The sequence below is a fragment of the Manis pentadactyla genome, chromosome 1 (genome assembly GCF_030020395.1).
Source record: "Manis pentadactyla isolate mManPen7 chromosome 1, mManPen7.hap1, whole genome shotgun sequence".
NCBI classification, from domain to species: domain Eukaryota; kingdom Metazoa; phylum Chordata; class Mammalia; order Pholidota; family Manidae; genus Manis; species Manis pentadactyla.
In genome coordinates this window covers 200,977,409-200,994,636 of record NC_080019.1, presented here as the reverse complement: position 1 = coordinate 200,994,636, position 17,228 = coordinate 200,977,409, and the positions used below count along the sequence as shown (strand labels likewise).

Genomic DNA, 17,228 nt, shown 5'->3' with positions numbered 1-17,228 from the left:
TCTCTGCCCTCAAGGGGCTCCCTTGTTGGAGGAAGGCAGAGCAGCCAATTCTTTGCAGTGGTCAGGTTATGAACAGGGCCAGCCCTGCCCTCAGGGCAGCCAGGACAGTAAATGTGCTGAGGTAGGAGTCTAGGGTCTCTCCCTGCAGAGCAAGCCCCCGGCCTCTGCCCTGGCCTCCCCAGCATGCAGCCAGGCGCCTCTGTGGGCACTCCCCAGGCTCTCCCAGGAAAGGGAGGGTGCCTGTTCATCCCCCCAAACCAGGAGCAACCTCCATACACACTCACACGCCCCACCCACAAGGGCTAGTATCCATGACTGAAAAATTACTAAGCCACTAAAAACCCATTTTAGATGGATTTTAAGTCTATGAATCTTATCCATCCTAGCAGCTTCTATTTTGGTTTGAAAGATGTTAATGTGTGAAATATAGTATTTGTTTGGTCTACCAGCCGTGTTGGTTGTGCATATGGGATGTAAGATCCCCTAAAATAATTCAGGGGCTCCCAGCTTGGGAATCCCTGAAACCTCCGGAAGTAGAGTCTCCGAGCAGCCCTGGGGGGTGGGGGTGGAGGCCCCCTCTGGGATCTCCTGTGGCCAGCCCCCTTTTGGTTTGTGGTGGGAGGGGCCTGAGACCCCCATTTGACACCCTGTCCCCCATTCCCGCACCCCTCCACACTCACAGCCTGCAGCTGTGCCCCCTCCCACCCGCTCTTGGCAGCTCTGTTCTGAGCTCAGCTGACCCCAAGGTGGTCCAGCATATTTGCCTCTTTCTCTAGACACAGTTCGAAACTGACCTTTTCTGCTTGGGGACAGAATCTGACTTGCTTATAATTAGGGGAACAGGTGATTCAGACCCCACTCCCTGTCCCCCAGAGCCTGTGTCTGGTGAGAGGCTGGGGCCCAGGCACAACAGAGAGGTTTCCACATCCCCTTCCTCCTCCCGCAGACCCTCCCCCCAGCACGCATGAATATCCGGGTCACAAGGGCAAAGACTTACATGTGTCCATGGCTGGTGCCTTGCACATAGTATGCACTCAATAAATATTTGTTAGGTGAATGAATGCATGCATCATGCATGCAAGCTGTGGGGCACACAGGCCTGTGTCCCAACCCTGCCCTCTGACTTCAGGCTGTGTCTTCTCTTTGGGGGACCCACAGACATGTGATAAGCAGGACCACCCCCTATGGGAACTGTGTTCACAAGTAGATCGGTGCTTTTTCTCCATTTGGGATTTATTCTCCCAGTGAAAGTTCACAGATTTATTCTCAGGGGCCTTCAAGTTCTACACAATTTTTTTATGTGTGGGTTCTTCAAGAGTTGTTTAAGAGTTATTTTGTAATAATTTCAGTCTTCAAGAAGACTTGCAAGAATAATGGGGAAAAAAAATTCTCCCATGTACCCTTCACCCAAATTCATCATCAGTAGCATTTCATCAAATTTTGCTCTCTAACAAAAATATTTTTTCTCCCCGAACTATTTGAAAGGTCATTGCAGACATGCAGTATGATGACTTTTACTCCTGAGTAACAATTCAGCATCTATTTCCTAAGAACAAGAGCATTCTGTTATATAACCATGTCCAGTAGCCAAATTCAGGAAATTTAACATCAACACAATACTAGGACCTAATATACAATTTATAGTTACGCTTCACCAAATGCCCCAATCATCCCTTTATGTCATGTTTTTCCTCCAATCTTGGGTTTAGTCATGAGATGTTTTCTTAAAGCTTTTATATAAGGTATAATTTACATGCCATAAATTTCCCTTGTTTTAAGTGTATGATTTCATGATTATGACAGAGATATTTACAGAGTTGTGTGACCATCACCACAATTATATTTTAAATTACTTCCATCACCCTGAAAAGAAACCTCGTGTTTATTTTCTGTCACTCCCTTGTCCAACCCCTCCCCCAAAAAACTAATAATCTACTTTCTGTGTCTGTAGATTTGCATTTCCTCTTAAATGGAATAATACAATATATGACCTTTTGTATCTGAATTTCTATCATATAGTATGTTTTCAAGATTCATTCCTATTGTAGAATGTATCATCAGTACGTCAGTCCTCTTTGTGACTGAGTAATATTCCACTGTATGGCTATGCCACATGTAGTTTACCTATTGTCCCCAGATGGTAGACATTTGGGTTATTTCTACTTTTTGGCTATTAGGAATGATACCCTATGGACATTCAAATGCAAGTTTTTATGAGGACGTATGTTTTCATTTCTCTTGAGTGGATATCTAAGAGTGGAATTGTGGGGTCATATAGTAGCTCTAAATTTAACTTTTTAAGAAACACTCTCCCGTGTTCCAAAGTGACTGCACTATTTGACATTTCCACCAGCAATGTATGAGGGTTCCAGTTACTCCATAGCCTCTCTGACACTTGCTATTGTCAGTCTTTCATTAAAGCCATCCTAGTGGGCGTGAAGTGTTCTCTCATTGTAGTTTTGATGTGCATTTCCCTGATGCTAATGTCAGTAGGCATCTTTTCATGTGTTTGTTGGCCATTCATAAATCTCCTTTGGTTAACTATCTATTAATATCTATTCAAATATCTATTTGCCCATTTTTACATTGTATTATTTTCTTGTTATTGAGTCATAAGAGTTCTTTTTAATATTCTAAACACAAGTCTCTTTGGTTACATGATTTGCAAATATTTGTTCCCAGTCTGTGGCTTATCTTTAAACTTTCTTGATGGTGTCTTTTGAAGTGTAAACATTTTGAATTGTGTTGAAGTCTATTTATCATTTTTTTTCTTGTATTGCATGGGCATTTGGTATCTAAGAAATCATTTTATATCTAAGAAATCATTGCCTAGCCCAAGGACACAAAGATTTACTCCTATTCTTTTAAAGAGTTGTATCATTGTAACTCTCACATTCACATCTTTGATCATTTTGAGTCAACTTTTATGCATGATGGGAAGTAAAGTCCAATACATCCTGTTGTGTGTGGATAGCCAGCTGTCCTAGGGTTGTTTGTTGAAGAAACTCCTCTTTCCAGTGAATTGTCTTGGCACCTTTGTCAAAACTCATTTGACCATGATCCAGGAATTTTTTGAATTTTATTTCCATGAAGGTGACAACCCTCCCCCATTGTAGCCAAAGCACATTCCAGGTCACCTAATGAAATGACTCTCTAAAAACTGAATGTTGCTGCTTGATTTCCGTGGCTGCCTTTTCTCTTGTGTTTGTGACACGGGGCCATCAAGGGAACCTCCAGGATAGCAGCATTTCAGTTTGGAGGCCAGGTTCCTTAAAATGGAGTCTGATGAACATTACAAACTGTGTTCTTAGGGGCCCACCAGTTCTTAATTTGAGAAACTCTTATTCTAGAGCCATTTCTCCAATGGGAAAGTAGAGGCCCCCATGGGGAAAGTGATTTGTCCAAGGCCAGGCATCTGTGAGTGCCCACAAGCCAGCACAGAGGCAGCCTAGAGTAAGTAAGTAAGAGTCACTTAGGAAGTTACTCACCCTCCCAGATCCTCAGTTTTCTCACCTGTAAAATGGAAGGGGCAGCACCCATCTCGAACAATTGCAAAGAATAGAGAGAGTGAGGGCAAAGAGCCCAGTACTGCACCTGCTTGACATAGAGTGTGCACCCTAGGGGAGGTTGTGTTTGTTACCGACCCGGGACTGCGCCCGTCCCCCGGCCCTCCATCCAGGCTTGCTCCCCTAACCTGTACAGCACCTGCTGTCCCCAGCGGAGCAGCACCTGAGGGCCAGCTCCGGCTCCAGCCTTCCCTCTGCCTCATGCAGCATGCCTGTCCCCACTGCTTATCCGCATCTTGGGCACAGCCCTGTAGCAGGCTCTGTGCTGATGCTGGCAAACAGATGAATCCAACTCCATCCTTGCCCTTGGGGACTTTGGACATGGGAAGAGACCCATTAGCTGGTGATCACAGAACAGTGTGGCAGTCGTTGTTTTTATTATTAATGGCTAACATTTACTGACCTTTTAATACATGCCTGGCCCTATTCAGAGCTCTATCTGGGGATGAACAGGGCACTGTGGGAGCCAAGATGTTTAGAGGTGGTGACATTTTTGCAGCTTGATCTACAGGATGGGCTTGGACTTTAGCTAATAAACAAAAAGACATGAGCATTCTAGGAATTTTTGCCAGTGTGATGGGTGAAAATGATACCTCATCATTATGATCTCTATTTCTTTGTAAGTGAGGTTGCACATCTTTTTGTGTAGTCTGTAGGCCATTTGTATTTTTCTCTGCACTACCTCATTTAGTCAATGAGATATATTTATTTTTGAGTTGTTCATGTTTTTTTCTCACTGATTTGTAGGGGCTCTTTATATATTGAGGAGCCAAGGGAATAATATGTGCAAATACTCTATGTCATGAAATAGCCCAGTATGCTCAAAAGGCATTAAGGATAGCTTGACTTTGAGGATGCCCCTGAAGATGGAGCTAGGCAGGGAGGCAGAAACCAGTTCTCATGTTATCCTGAGGAGTTTAGACTTTATCCTACAGGCCATGGGGAGCTGCAGGAGGGTTTTGAGCAGGCAAGGGATATGACAGAACCAGTATTTTTGAAAATTCTTTAAGTTAGGGACAATAACGGATGGTGGGAAGGACTAGAAAGGTAAATTGAGGCCAGAAAGTGCAAAACCTTGAGTGTCCAGCGTGGTTTGGTGGACAATAGGGAGCCACAGAAGGTTCTAGATGATGACTGGGGGTAGAACTGGAGAGGCAATGGGGATGGAGAGCTGCCCGCAGAGGGGAAATGGAGCAGGACTGAGGCCAAGGCTAATCTCTGGGTGGGGTGAGTGGCTCTGTTTCCAGCATGAGGCTTTCCCCCCCACTGACCTCTCAGCCCCACGTGGGTGCCCCAGTGCTGTGTCATCCGGCCCTGCTCACAGGGCTGACCTCCCACCCAGACAGACCGGCATGTTGCCAGGGGTAACCTAGAGAGGCAGTATGAACCAAAAGTTTCCGGGCAGGGCACTGTGAGTAGGAGAAGGAAAAAGGAACAACATCCTGGGAAGCCAGCAGGGATCTCAGAAGTCAATGCAAGCCACTGTCCCCAAGGCAGCTCACCCTTGGCCTCTGCTCCCACAAGTCCAAGGATGGGAGGGGCCCTACCTCCCCAGCAGCCATTCCGTATCTGAGCGGCTCTTCCGGTGAGAAGGTTCTTGGGCTGCTGTGGGTCGCAGCTGGAGGGAGCCTTGGCACTCATCTAATCTCCCACTTCCCGTCCGCTAGAAAGAAGGGTCCTTGAGGCTCAGAAGGGAGACTGTCCTCCCCAGAGTTCAACAGGGAGTTGTCCCCTGCTTACATCAGAGCGGGCCCTAGATGCCAGACCTCCAACTCCCCGTCTAATTTCAGACATGATTATTTTTTAAAGATAATTTTTTTAAAATTAGTATTATATGCATAGAGTACAAAAAATATTTAAACAGAACATTTCAGTGAAAAGCCAGTCTCCTTCCTGCCCTAGCCCCCAATCCATGCCCAGGATACCACTGTACCAGTTTCTTACACATGTTGTTGGAGATAATAGATGCATGCACCAGCACGTATTCCATGCCCCCTCTTTTTACATAAAAAGCACACTGTACTCTGTACTAACACCTGCTTTTTCAATTTACCAAAATATCTTGGAAGTTGTTCCTTTATCAGCCCATGTACAGAAGCCAAATTCCTTCGGATACAGCTGCATAGGCTGCCATCATATGGATGTATCATAATGATAATCTGTTGAACCAGTCCTTTACTGGTGCACTTTAGGTAGTAAGACCATTTCAATAATCTTTACCCACATAAAAAATAGTTTACTTACTAATTCATTGGTGGAAGTGCAGTTGACACAATATTTTACTAATTTCAGGCATACAACATAGTGATCTGACAATTATCTACACCACTAAAGGCTCACCACAGTAAGTGTAATTGTCAACTGTCACTGTACAAAGTCATGACAGTATTATTGACTATAATCCCTATACTGTATATTATATCTCTGTGACTTATTTATTTTATAAATGGAAGGTTGTACCTTCTTATCCCCTTCACATAGTTGGTACATCCTCCCGCTCCCCCCTACCCTCTGGCAACCACCAGTGTGTTCTCTGTGTCTCGGAGTCTGTTTCTGGATTTGTCTGTCTGTTTGTTCCCTTGTTTTTAGCTTCCACATGTAAGTGAAATCACATGGTATTTGTTTTTCTCTGTCTGACTTCCTTCACTTAGCAAGATACCTTCTAGGTCCATCCATGTCATTGTGAATGGCAAGATTTCATTCTTTTTATGACTGAGTAATATTCCATTATATATACCCTATACCATTATTCTATTATATATACACATACCACATCTTGGCTGTTTTAAATAATGCTGCAGTAAACCTAGGGGTGCATACATCTTTTTGAATTAATGTTTTTCTTTTCTTTGGGTAAATACCCAGAAGTAGAATTACTGGGCTGTATGGTATTTCTATCTTTAACATTTTGAGGAGCTTCCATTCTGTTTTCTGTAGTGGTGCACCAATTTACATTCCTCAAAATAGTGTGTGCGGATTTCCTTTTCTCCACATCTTTGCCAACATTTGTTATTTGTTGTGTTTTTGATACTAGCCATTCTGACTGGTGTGAGGTGCTATCTCATTGTGGTTTAATTTGCATTTCCCTGGTGATTCGTGATGTTCAGTATCTTCTCCTGTCTATTGGCCATCTTCAAGTCTTCCTTGAAAAAATGTCTATTCAGGTCCTCTGCTCATTTTTAATTGGGATTTTTAAAAAATCTCAGGTTTTCTTTTTTTGGTGTTGAATGAATTCTTTATGTATTTTTTGTATTAACCCCTTTTCAGATATATCATTTGCAAATACATTCTCTCATTCAGTAGGTTGCCTTTACATTTTGTTGATGATTTCCTTTGCTGTGCAGAAGCTTTTTAGTTTGAAATAATCCTACTTGTTTATTTTTGCTTTTGTTTCCTTTGCCTGAGGAGACATGTCCAGAAAAAAATTATTAATGCTGAAGTTCAAGAGTTTACTGCCCACGTTTTCTTTTAGGAATTTTATGGTTTCAGGTCTTACATTTAGGTCTTTAATCCATTTCAGATTTATTTTTGTGTATGGTGTATGAAAGTGGTCTGGTTTTCCAAACACCACTTATTGAAGACACTGTCTTTTCCCCATTGTATATTCTTGCATTTATCATAGGTTAATTGGCCATATAAGCATGGGTTTATTTCTGGGCTCATTCTTTTAATTTCTGTGTCTATTTTTGTGCCAGTACCATACTGTTTGGATCACTGTAGCTTTACAGTATAGTTTGAAAGCAGGGCATGTGATACCCCCAGCTTTGCTCTTTTTCCTCAAGGTTGCTTTGGCTATTTGAGGTCTCTTATGGTCCCATATAAATTTAAGGATTATTTGCTCTAGTTCTGTGAAAAATGCCTTTAGTATTTTGATAGGGATTACACTGAATCTATAGATTGCTCTGGGTCGGTAGTATGGACATTTTAATGATATTAATCCTTCCAGTCCATGAGAATGGAGTATCTTCCCATCTACTTGTGTCAACTAATTTCTTTCATTTATGTCTTAGTTTTCAGAGCACAGGTCTTTCACATCCTTGCTTAAATTTATTTCTAGATAGTTTATTATTTTTGATGCAGTTATAAATGAAATTGATTTCTTAATTTCTCTTTTGGCTAGTTATTATGCATTATTTGCATATAGAGATGCAACAGATTTCTTTATATTGATTTTATATTCTGCAACTTTATGAATTAATTTTTTAAAAATTGTTTTGGTGGAGTCTTTAGGGTTTTCTATATACAGTATCATCTCATCTTTAAATAGTGACAATTTTACTTCTTCCTTAGCAATTTGGATGCCTTTTATTTCTTTTTCTTATCTGATTGCCACGGCTAGAACTTCCAGGACTATGTTGAATAAAAGTTGTGAGAGTGGGCATCCTTGTCTTGTTCCCGATATTAAAGGGAAAACTTTCAGCTTTTTTTTTTTCATACATTGAGTATGTTGCTATCTGTGTTTGTCATATATAGCCTTTTTTATGTCATTTAACAGTTACTTAATTTTTTTAATACAAGTTAACAGTTACTTAACTTCTTAATGCATATAAAGAAAATTTAACTCTGCCTATGTCCAGAAAACCCTTGGTGACTTTTTAAAACTCAACTAATCCTTAGGAAAGTACAAAATGAAAAGCAAAAGTTCTCACATACTCATTCCGTACATGTCACCATCCTCCCAAAAGGTAGCCATGTATACGTTTGTTTTGGTAAGTGTGTATACACTGGGGGGAAAATTACGAAGTTCCAGTATGCATATATGTATAACCTTTTAAAATGTACCCAGAAGGGATCATAACATACACAGCCTTCTGTCCCTTGTACTTTTCACTAGAATGCATCTTGGATATCTTTCCAGCCCAGGATAAAGTCCCAGCTTACGGGTGTGTTCATTCATGTCTCCATCCCCTATCATTGGACACCAGTGGTGTTTCTCTTCTTTGTTTGCTTCAATCTTACACAGAATACCATGTCAACCGTCCTTGTGTTTTTACATTAGCATGAGTGTGTTGTATGGCTCTGTCAGATCATCCTTCAAGCAAGGTTGCCTCATCTCGCACTCCACCTGACTGTTTTTGAGTGCACTGAATTCCTTCCACCTTCAAAGCAGAAGTATTATCAAACTTACTTCTTTTTGCTAACTTGCTAGTTTAAACAAATGACAGGCATGTTGTGTATTGATTTGTATTCCTTTAATATGCATTTAATTACAAGTGAAATTGAGTATCTTTCCGTGAACTGTGTGTTCTTATACTTTGCTCTTTTTTCTAATTGGTTAGTCATCTTTCTCCTGTCGATTTGAAAGAGCTCTGTATGTATCAGGGAAATTAACTTTCATCTCATTTCCCTCAATTAACTTCTCACATATGTGCTACAGACTTTTTTTTAATTTACCACTTGCCTTTTTTTTTTTCTTAGTGGCATTTTTTATTCTGTTCAGAAGTTTTAATGTTTACAGAGTTAAATTTATCAATATTTTATTTTATAGCTTTGGGAATAAAAATATTTATACAGGGCATTTTACACAGTCTTTTCCTACAATGTCACAGTTAATCCTCACAGCGGCCTTTGAAGGGAGGCAGCCATTCAAGGGGATTTTTATCATCAGTTGTACTTAACAGATGAACTCAAATGAGGCTCAGAAGGATGGTGGGAGTTGCCCAGACTGAAGAGATTCTAAAACCCTGACTGTTCACTTCTTTCACCTGCCCTCCCACCAGTCAGGTACTGCTTTTCAGTCCCTCCTAGCACAAAGGATGTGGCTTGTCTAGCAGAGCATTTTAAATTATGGGAACTACAAGCACCTTTCTGTAGTGCTCTTTTTAAAACCATTTTTGAAATCATAACAATAACTCATCATTCTTAAAAAAAAAAAACCTCTAGCAATACAGAAGAATGTTACATGGGGTTTTTGGGGGGTGCTCATGGCTTGTCCCTGAAGGCCATCCCCTAGGGTGGGGCCCCTGTCTGGTTTGCTGTGAGCACCAATAAGGTGCCACAAGGTGAGGAAGATCCACTAGAAGCTGGAACATTGATTTTTCGTCTCTGTCACCAAGGCCATGTACATTCCTGGAACACCCTGGGTGCTTGATAAACACTGTGAGATAGGAGACTGCGGTGGTCAGGCCCTCCGCTTAGACTCTGCAGCCTTGCAAGCCTGTGTTCAAATCTCAGCTGGGCCACTTAGCAGTTGTGTGAATGTGGGCGGTGACTTGTCTTCTGCGTGCTGCCGTGTCCTTGTCTGTAAAATTGGGATGATACCTCAAGAAAATGAAAAGCCTCATAAAGTGCTGAGCAAAATGTCCACCCCTCACCTCTGAGCTGTCTGTTTCTTCCTGGATCCACTGCCTACTCTTACCTGGCTTACTCTTACCGGCAGGGACCCCAGTCTCCTGACTCATTGCATCACTCGCCCTGCTTCCTTGAAGCTGGACCACTGCAGCCCCGGCCCTCTCGTCTCCTGTGTCGCCCTTTCTGGTCACCAGGGGGCGCTTCCTAAACACAGCCCGGATTGCTGACGCCCTTGCCCCACACTGCCTGCGGGTTGGGGAGAAGCCCTGCTGCCTACGAAAGGAGACCGCTTTTATCTTTGGTCTGCTGTTCAAGGCTCCCAGACCTGCCTTCTCCCCCCTACACACCGGGAAAGCGCAGCCTATCTTTGCTTTTTCCTTAGGTACCCTTCTCCCGTACGCCCACCTCTCTCCTGCCCCTTTGGCCCAGCCTCTTCCATCTGCGCCTCTTCCCCACGGACTGGGGCAGTCTGTGCCATCCCATTCTCTGTGACAGTTGCGAGGCCATTGAGGCCCATCCTCAGCATTCAGTTGGCGCAGTTCATGTTTGCTGAGATGTAAGGGGCGCTGCCGTCAGGCCCGGATCCGCCTCCCAAATCTGCAAGGAGCGCATGTCCAGAGGGGCCGCAGGGTGGATGGACTCCGGGCCAGTGGCTGCCCCTCTCTGGGCCTCAGTCTGCTCATCTGTAAACTGGGGGAACTGGGGGGAGGGGAGCTGGGCATTGCCTTCAGGGAGGACGATCCTCCGGGGGGAGGGGCCAGGGGACTTGGCCTGAGGCTGAGGTTGCTAGGTGTTTATTTAGGGGTCTCGCGAGTCTGAGAGAAACGCTGGGGCCTCGGTGCCCCCTCCAAAGCGCCCGAACTGTGCTACCCCGCTCCCCGGGCCCGTCCGCTACAGCGGCCCCACGGGCCGAGCGCCCTCAACTCGCCCGGGCTTGGGTGACGTCGTCGGCTAGGGCGGCCCCGTCCTCCCTGCCCCCCTGATCCCCTTTCGAAGGGGAAACTGAGGCCGCGCGCGGAGAGGCCACAGCCAAGGTCACGGCGCGCGCCCGGTGGAGCCGGCGGGAGGGCCGGCGCGCGGGGAGGCCGCCCCGGCCGGCGGCGCTCTGCTCGGGTCCCCGGCTCCCGAGTCCCCGGCCCCCCCCCCCCTCCTCGCGCCGGGCCGGCCCGACGCGCTGGGGCCGCGCCCGCTCCGTGCCCGCCGCGGGGACGGCGCGCGCTCGGCGGCTGCAGGCGGACCCGCGAGGTAGGAGGCGGGCCGCGGGGGACGCGCGCGGCGGCGGCCGGTGCGGTGCGGGTCGGGGCCCGGGGCTGGGGTCGGGGGGCCGCAGTCCGGGGATCCTCGGTGCTGGGAGGCCTGGGCAGCAGCTTCGCCCCCGGGGCCGCGGCTAACGAACGCGCGAGCAGCTCCTGCGAACCGGTGTTGCGGGGCGGGATGGGGGGACTGGAGGCGGGGGATCGCGGGCGGCTTTGCGGAGCCAGGCCCGGGAGGAGGTTCCGAGGCCGCAGTGGCGGCGACGACACCGGCCGCGGGTTGTAGGGTTGGAGATCAGAGGCCCCCAGGCTCTCGGGTGTGGGGCCAGGGCGGAGCAGGCGGCCCGGAGGGTGGGGGGGGGGGCACCAACGCTGGTCTTTCTGAGCTGGGGCTCCGCGGTGTCGCTTTCAGGGACTCGGGCAGTGAGGACGCAGGAAATTCAGCCTCTGGGGCTATGCGGTCGGCTAATCTGAAACCTCGAGAACGCTAAAGGTTGATCTTGGGGGAGGAGGGCTCAGGGGGCTCCATCTCCGCGTCTATGCAGTTGGCGAGGTAGGGAACCGTGAATCCAGGCCCTACGGGTCAGCGCGCGAAGCCACCCCCAACCCCATCTCCCTCCCTTCTCTCCTCGCTCCTTTCTGCTCCTGCCTGGGGCAGAGAAATCCCGCCGCCGCAGCCGCATCCAGGGTCCGGAGCCTGCGAGCGGGAGGTTGAGGCATCTCAGGAATTCGCTGGGAGCCTGAAAGACTTGCCGGGAGGGAGTGAGGAGCCTGGGCTGGGTCCAAATCCTGCGCTGCCCCTGCCCCACTGTGTGACCTTGGGCAGCCCCTCCTCCTGCCACAAAGTGGGCAAGAAGCCGGTTCTTAGTCTTGGGGGTCCCCCGGGGTCAGACCCTCAGGGGGCAGGTGTCATTTAGGTGACAGAGCTTAAGGGCTGGAACAGCCACAGCACTCTCCTGACTCAGTCCCAAATGGAGCAGGAGGCGGTAGGGGTCCAAGACAGCCTGGGTGTCCGGACACCTTGCTCCACCTGTCAGCCCAAGGCAGGGCCCTAGTGGGCCAGAGGGCTCAGAGGGTGGGAAACCCTCACTCTGCCCAGCACTGGCTGCCCTCAGGCAGTGACAGTGAGGGGGCAGGAGTGGTCGGCAGAGGTGAATCAGAGCTCCCTCCCCCGTCCCAGTCCTGGGGAAGCCCCACTCCCTGTTTCTAAAGGCAGTTGCCACTTTAAATTTCCAAGCTCTCAACTGTCACAGCTGATCTGTTCCTGAAGCAAACGGAGCAGAAAGCTGACAGTGGGTGTCCCCTCCCCCAGGCCTGTCCACGAGATGAGACTCACAGGGACAGCGGTCCCTCTGCCTGGTGAGCTCTGTGCATTTTGCTCTGGGCACACTCCATTCCGTAATTGGTGGAGGTGGGAGGGCACTTGTTCTAGGCTAGAAGCAGGAATCTGCTTGGGCACTTTGAGGAACCACTACTCCACTCTGTGGTCAGCTCCCACCAGACAGTGCCCATGCCAGCTCATGCAGCCCCCTCAGAGCTGAGGGGACACAGGCATGGCCCTCTGGTCATCCTCCCCTACCCCCAGCATTATGCCTGGCTCCTTCCTTGGGCTGGTGAGGTTGCCAGGCCTCTGACCCCACATGTGGCTGTTGGGTTTGAAAGGAGAGAATAAAAACAGCCCAGACCCTTCTGGAGGCAGAAAAAGACAAGCTAGGAGGTGCTCAGGGCACCACAATGCCCACAGCCCAGCCACTGAGCATCAGTGCTGGAGGGAGCTTCCTGGGGCCAATCGCTTGTTAGAAATGGGGAAATTAAGGCCAGGGAGAAGCAGGGACACATCCAAGGTCACGCAGCATCCCCCTGTCTGCAGCTGTCCCGCCATCCAGCCGTCCCTGGGAAGCTACTGCCTTGGGAAGACTCGGAGGGCTCATTTCCCCACAGAGGTCCCTGTAGTGGAAGGACCGGGAAGGGGACTGGCACCCTCCTCTGGGGGGGACTCAGGCTTCTGCACAGTTTGCAAACATTAAGTAATCTTGGGTCTCATGACCAGAGCTGCTACCCTTTCTCAAGGCTGCTTAAAGGACCCATGGCTGCCTGCCCTTCCAGCCACTGTTCTGACCAGCCTGCCCTGCCCTGCCCACCCCATGCCCACTGGCCCCACAGCAACCTCCGTGGTGTTAGTCATGCCCCTTCCCCACTGTGCAGAGGGGAATGCCAAGGCCCAGCCTTGTGCCCTCACCTTCCCTGTGTTCTAACTACTGGGGTAGGGGGGGTCAGCTGAGCACGGAAGTACCCCCAGCCTAGAAGAACATGGGCATCCTTGCTCTTGTACACTCCCCATCACTGGGTGCCACTGGAGCTGGACGCTACCTGGTCACAGAGGCTGTGAACCTGGGTCTGTGAATCCCGGGGACTGAACAGATACCTCGTCACTCCCTGCTGGTTCTTCATAATTAGGAGATAGGGGTCAGTGTTGTTCTCACCTATCAGGAGGTGTTTGCTGCAAGAAAGAGGCTGGGTGAAGACCCATCCAGTTGATGGGGTCCGTCATCCACCATTGCTCAGACGTGGTGTTCATGGCTACCATGAAATGTGACTCAAATCTGCTCCGGGGAGCAGCATCTCATGCCCGCCAGACTCTGCCTTGCCCTGACTGGGCTCCTGCAGGAATACACCCTGCAGCTAGGAGCCTCTGCTCATCCTTCATCAGGCTCGCCTCTTTGGCTCTGTCTGCCCCAGGTCCCCAAGTCTTCCCCTCAGAATGACAGAACAGGGGAGCAGTGTGCAGCGGTGAGGGGATGACTGAGTTGACACCCCTGGTGAGACACCAGTCTTTAAGACCTGCCCTCTCCACCCCCCAGGGATATTCAGTAGGACTGCCATAGCACATGACAGCTTGGAAGGGCAAGGTGCAGGCAGCCAGGTTCTCCCTGACTCTTTGGAGAACTGTGTATATGTGGCCTTCTGGTCCAGCACGATTTCAGTTCACACCCAGCAAGCATTGTTGAAGCCTCCTCCTTGCCAGACCCATAATATATGGCCCTCGCATATATTATCCCATTTCATCTGCAAATCCACAAGCCCATCCATTAGTGTGTATGAAGGTTCTAGAAGCATAATAATAAAACAGTGATATCCACCCCACAGGCCAGGGGGAATGATTTAGAATGCTGCACCCTCCCACCCACCACCAGAGATAGTCCTTTCAGCCTGCAGCTTGCTGCCCAGACCCCCTTAGGGAGGCAGTCCTCCGGGGACTCCACTGCACCAGGTCCACGCCGACCCATATAAATCCACAAGTAACCACGTACAGGACCTCAGCCCTCACACTCCGCCTCTTCAGAAGGCAATGCTAGCCCGTGCCCTGTCCCTTCCTGTTGCGATGACACAATCTTTGCAAGAGTGAGCTTCCCAAGGGCAGAACGGTGCACGGCCCAGTCCCCAGCGCCAGGGGCTAATGTAAATCTGTGTTGTACCCAACTGAGCTGAGACAAGAAACAAGCCACCTTTGAAGGCAGTGAGTCCCCCTCACTAGAGGTGTGCAAACTGAGGTGGTACAGAGGATTTGTGTGTCTCTGTTTAGATGCCCTGGAGAGTATTTTTAGTTCCAAGACTCCAGAGCCAAAGAGTTTTTTTTTTAATTACCTGAGGACTCGATGAAAGCTATCAAGCTGGTAATATAGGTTCATAAAATTGCTAAATGCCAGGGTGTTTTAATAAAGCCAATTGCCTGGAGGTATTATGGGAATACTTCATTATTCAACTTTTCCAGATGTGGAACTCAGACCAGGTTTTGAACTTAGCCAAGGAGCCTGAGGATTTGGTTTGAAGCAGGAAGGAAATTGAGTGTCTGATGGCAAATCCATGAGCAGCCGCTGGGGTCACTGTTGGCCACACTAATTTGGGAGCTTGGAGGTCAGAGAGGGGGGCTCCTTGTTACTTTGAACAAGTTGTTTCTTCTCCCTCAGGTGAAGGAGCTTAGAAGAGACCAGAAAACACTTCATAGGTTTAACTGACTCCCAAATGGGTTGGGGGTCAGGGGGTGTGGACAAGAGTGGCTGAAGCATGCCATGCAGATCCTATAGGCTCAGGTGTGTGGACCCGCTGAGGGCCAGCCTGCTTTGGGACTGGGTTCAAATCCCAGCTCTCTACTTCCTAGGTTTGTGACCTTGGGCAAGTCACTAAACCTGACCCTCAGTTTCCTCTTCTTTAAAATGGGCTCAATGGTAGTACCACTCTCCTAAGACAGTCATGTAAATAAATCTGTGAAAGTGTATCAATGTCATTTGGTTATTTTTTTCATTCTCTCCTCTGGGGTTATCATAGAAGCTGCTAAAGTATTTCTAGGACCTCAAAGTCCAAATAAAAATGTCAGCTCCATTCATTTACTTACTCACCAAATATTTACAGCACTCCCATTGTGATACCACAGGAGCAAAACAGACAGAAAGCCCTTCCCTCTAGGAGCTTTTCTTACTCACGATAAATGAGTAAGCAAAGGAAAGAATTTCCCCACTCTGCCCTGGTTGGTGTTAAAGGTGTTTACAAAAGAAGAGGAGAGATCCCTGGTTTGGGCTCCGTGAGACCTAGGTCCCAGCCCTGGCCCTGCTGGCTTCCAACTTGCTGTGCAACCTTGGACAAGTTCCTTGAGGTCTCTAATTCTCAGTTGTTGTCTGCGCATTGAGAGAGCAGGACGAACCCTTCCAGTTCGGATGTCCTGTGCAGCTGGGGTGCTGTCAGGTTGAAGCTACACTGGCAGGTGGCTCTGCCATCGCAGCTTGGGGTCCCTGCCTGTCCCCTACCCATGCCTCACATGCCTTTCTATTTTAAACATGATGTGTAAAGATGAGATGAAAAGAGACACATACAACAGCTCAAAGAACGTCTGTGACCGCCACCGCCACCCAGGGAAGAGCCCACTCCCCGCACGCTCTTTGCCCTCCAAGTCTCTCCATCCTGACTTTTGCGATGATAATGTTCTTGTTCTCACTGCCTTACCTCACATCCAAACAACTCTTTACAATACAATTTTGTTTTTCTTAGTGTTGAGCTGCCTTTGAATAGGCTGGATATACTTGCATCTGGCTTCTGTTCTGAGTTGTGGCTCTGCGACCCGTCCAGCCAGGAGCAGCTGTACTTGGTCCTTGTCACCGCTGTGTAGTACCCCAGTGTGTCACTAGGCCCCCAGCTCTTTATGCAGTCTCCTGGGAAGGGTATGTGGGCTGCTGATAGTTGGGGGCTGTTGTTCTTGAATCCACTGGTGTCCCATCCCAGTGCACGTGGCAGGAGCTGCTCCAGGCGCCTGCACCTCTGGGTGGTGTCTCCCATTGTCAGGCTTGGGCATCTTTGCTCAGCTAGGCGGGTGGGGGGTGGCATGTAATGATTTCTCTGGTGTTTTTAATTTGCATTTCCCTGGTTACTGATGAGATTGGGCAGGGGTTTTTTTGTATGTCTGTTGGCCGTTCAGATCTCCTCTTTGGTGAAGTTCCTGTTCACGTCTTTTGCCCATCTTGGGATGTCTTTTTATTCTCTTGTTGGTTCAGAGGATTCTGCAGGCATTCCAGATTCTTGACCCTTCCTCAGTTGTGTGAATATCTTGGCTTTGTCCCTTTTCCTGGAGTCTGGGCATGAACATGTTAATTTCAGAGCTCTTCATTGGAGTAGTCAAATCTTTCACTTTTTTTATTAATGTTTTGAGAAATCCTATCCTACCCTGTGGTCATGAAGATTTTCCCATCTTCACCTTCTTTGTTAGATCTTCAATTTACCCAGAATTGATATTCATACATAGTATGAGATAAGGGTCCCATTTCCCCCTGTCTCACACACACCATCCCCCAGGCAGCCCAGCCCTGTTTGGTGACAAACATGTCCTTTTCCCAGTCTGCTCCCCTCCCCCTTCCCACCCCCCACAATACATCATACCTTTCCTGGGCAGGCAGGCAGCCGCCCAGGACTGCAGGTTCTGGCCTGGAAGGTCCAGCAGGAGTGTGGTGACCAGGGACAGCCCCTGAGGGCAGGGAAGACAGCCCTCCCCCACTGTACCAGCTGCTGCTCCGGCCAAACAGGTCTGTGGGGCTGCGCCCTGTCACATGTCTGGCTGGCGCTGACTCGGCCT

General features: G+C 48.4%; 1 protein-coding gene across 11 annotated transcripts in view; it reads left to right on the top strand.

The window, feature by feature from the left end:
- The window catches only part of IQSEC1 (IQ motif and Sec7 domain ArfGEF 1), a 381,158-nt gene that overhangs the window by 277,255 nt on the left and 86,675 nt on the right, over positions 1-17,228 (top strand). Inside the window, exon 1 of one of the 11 annotated variants that reach the window (XM_036911512.2) lies at positions 11,010-11,102. The exons of the other annotated variants lie outside the window; for them this stretch is intronic. The gene's annotated coding sequence lies outside the window, so the exon portion shown is untranslated. Of the gene's footprint in view, positions 1-11,009; positions 11,103-17,228 lie in introns of those variants that run through there. 11 annotated transcript variants of the gene reach the window in all.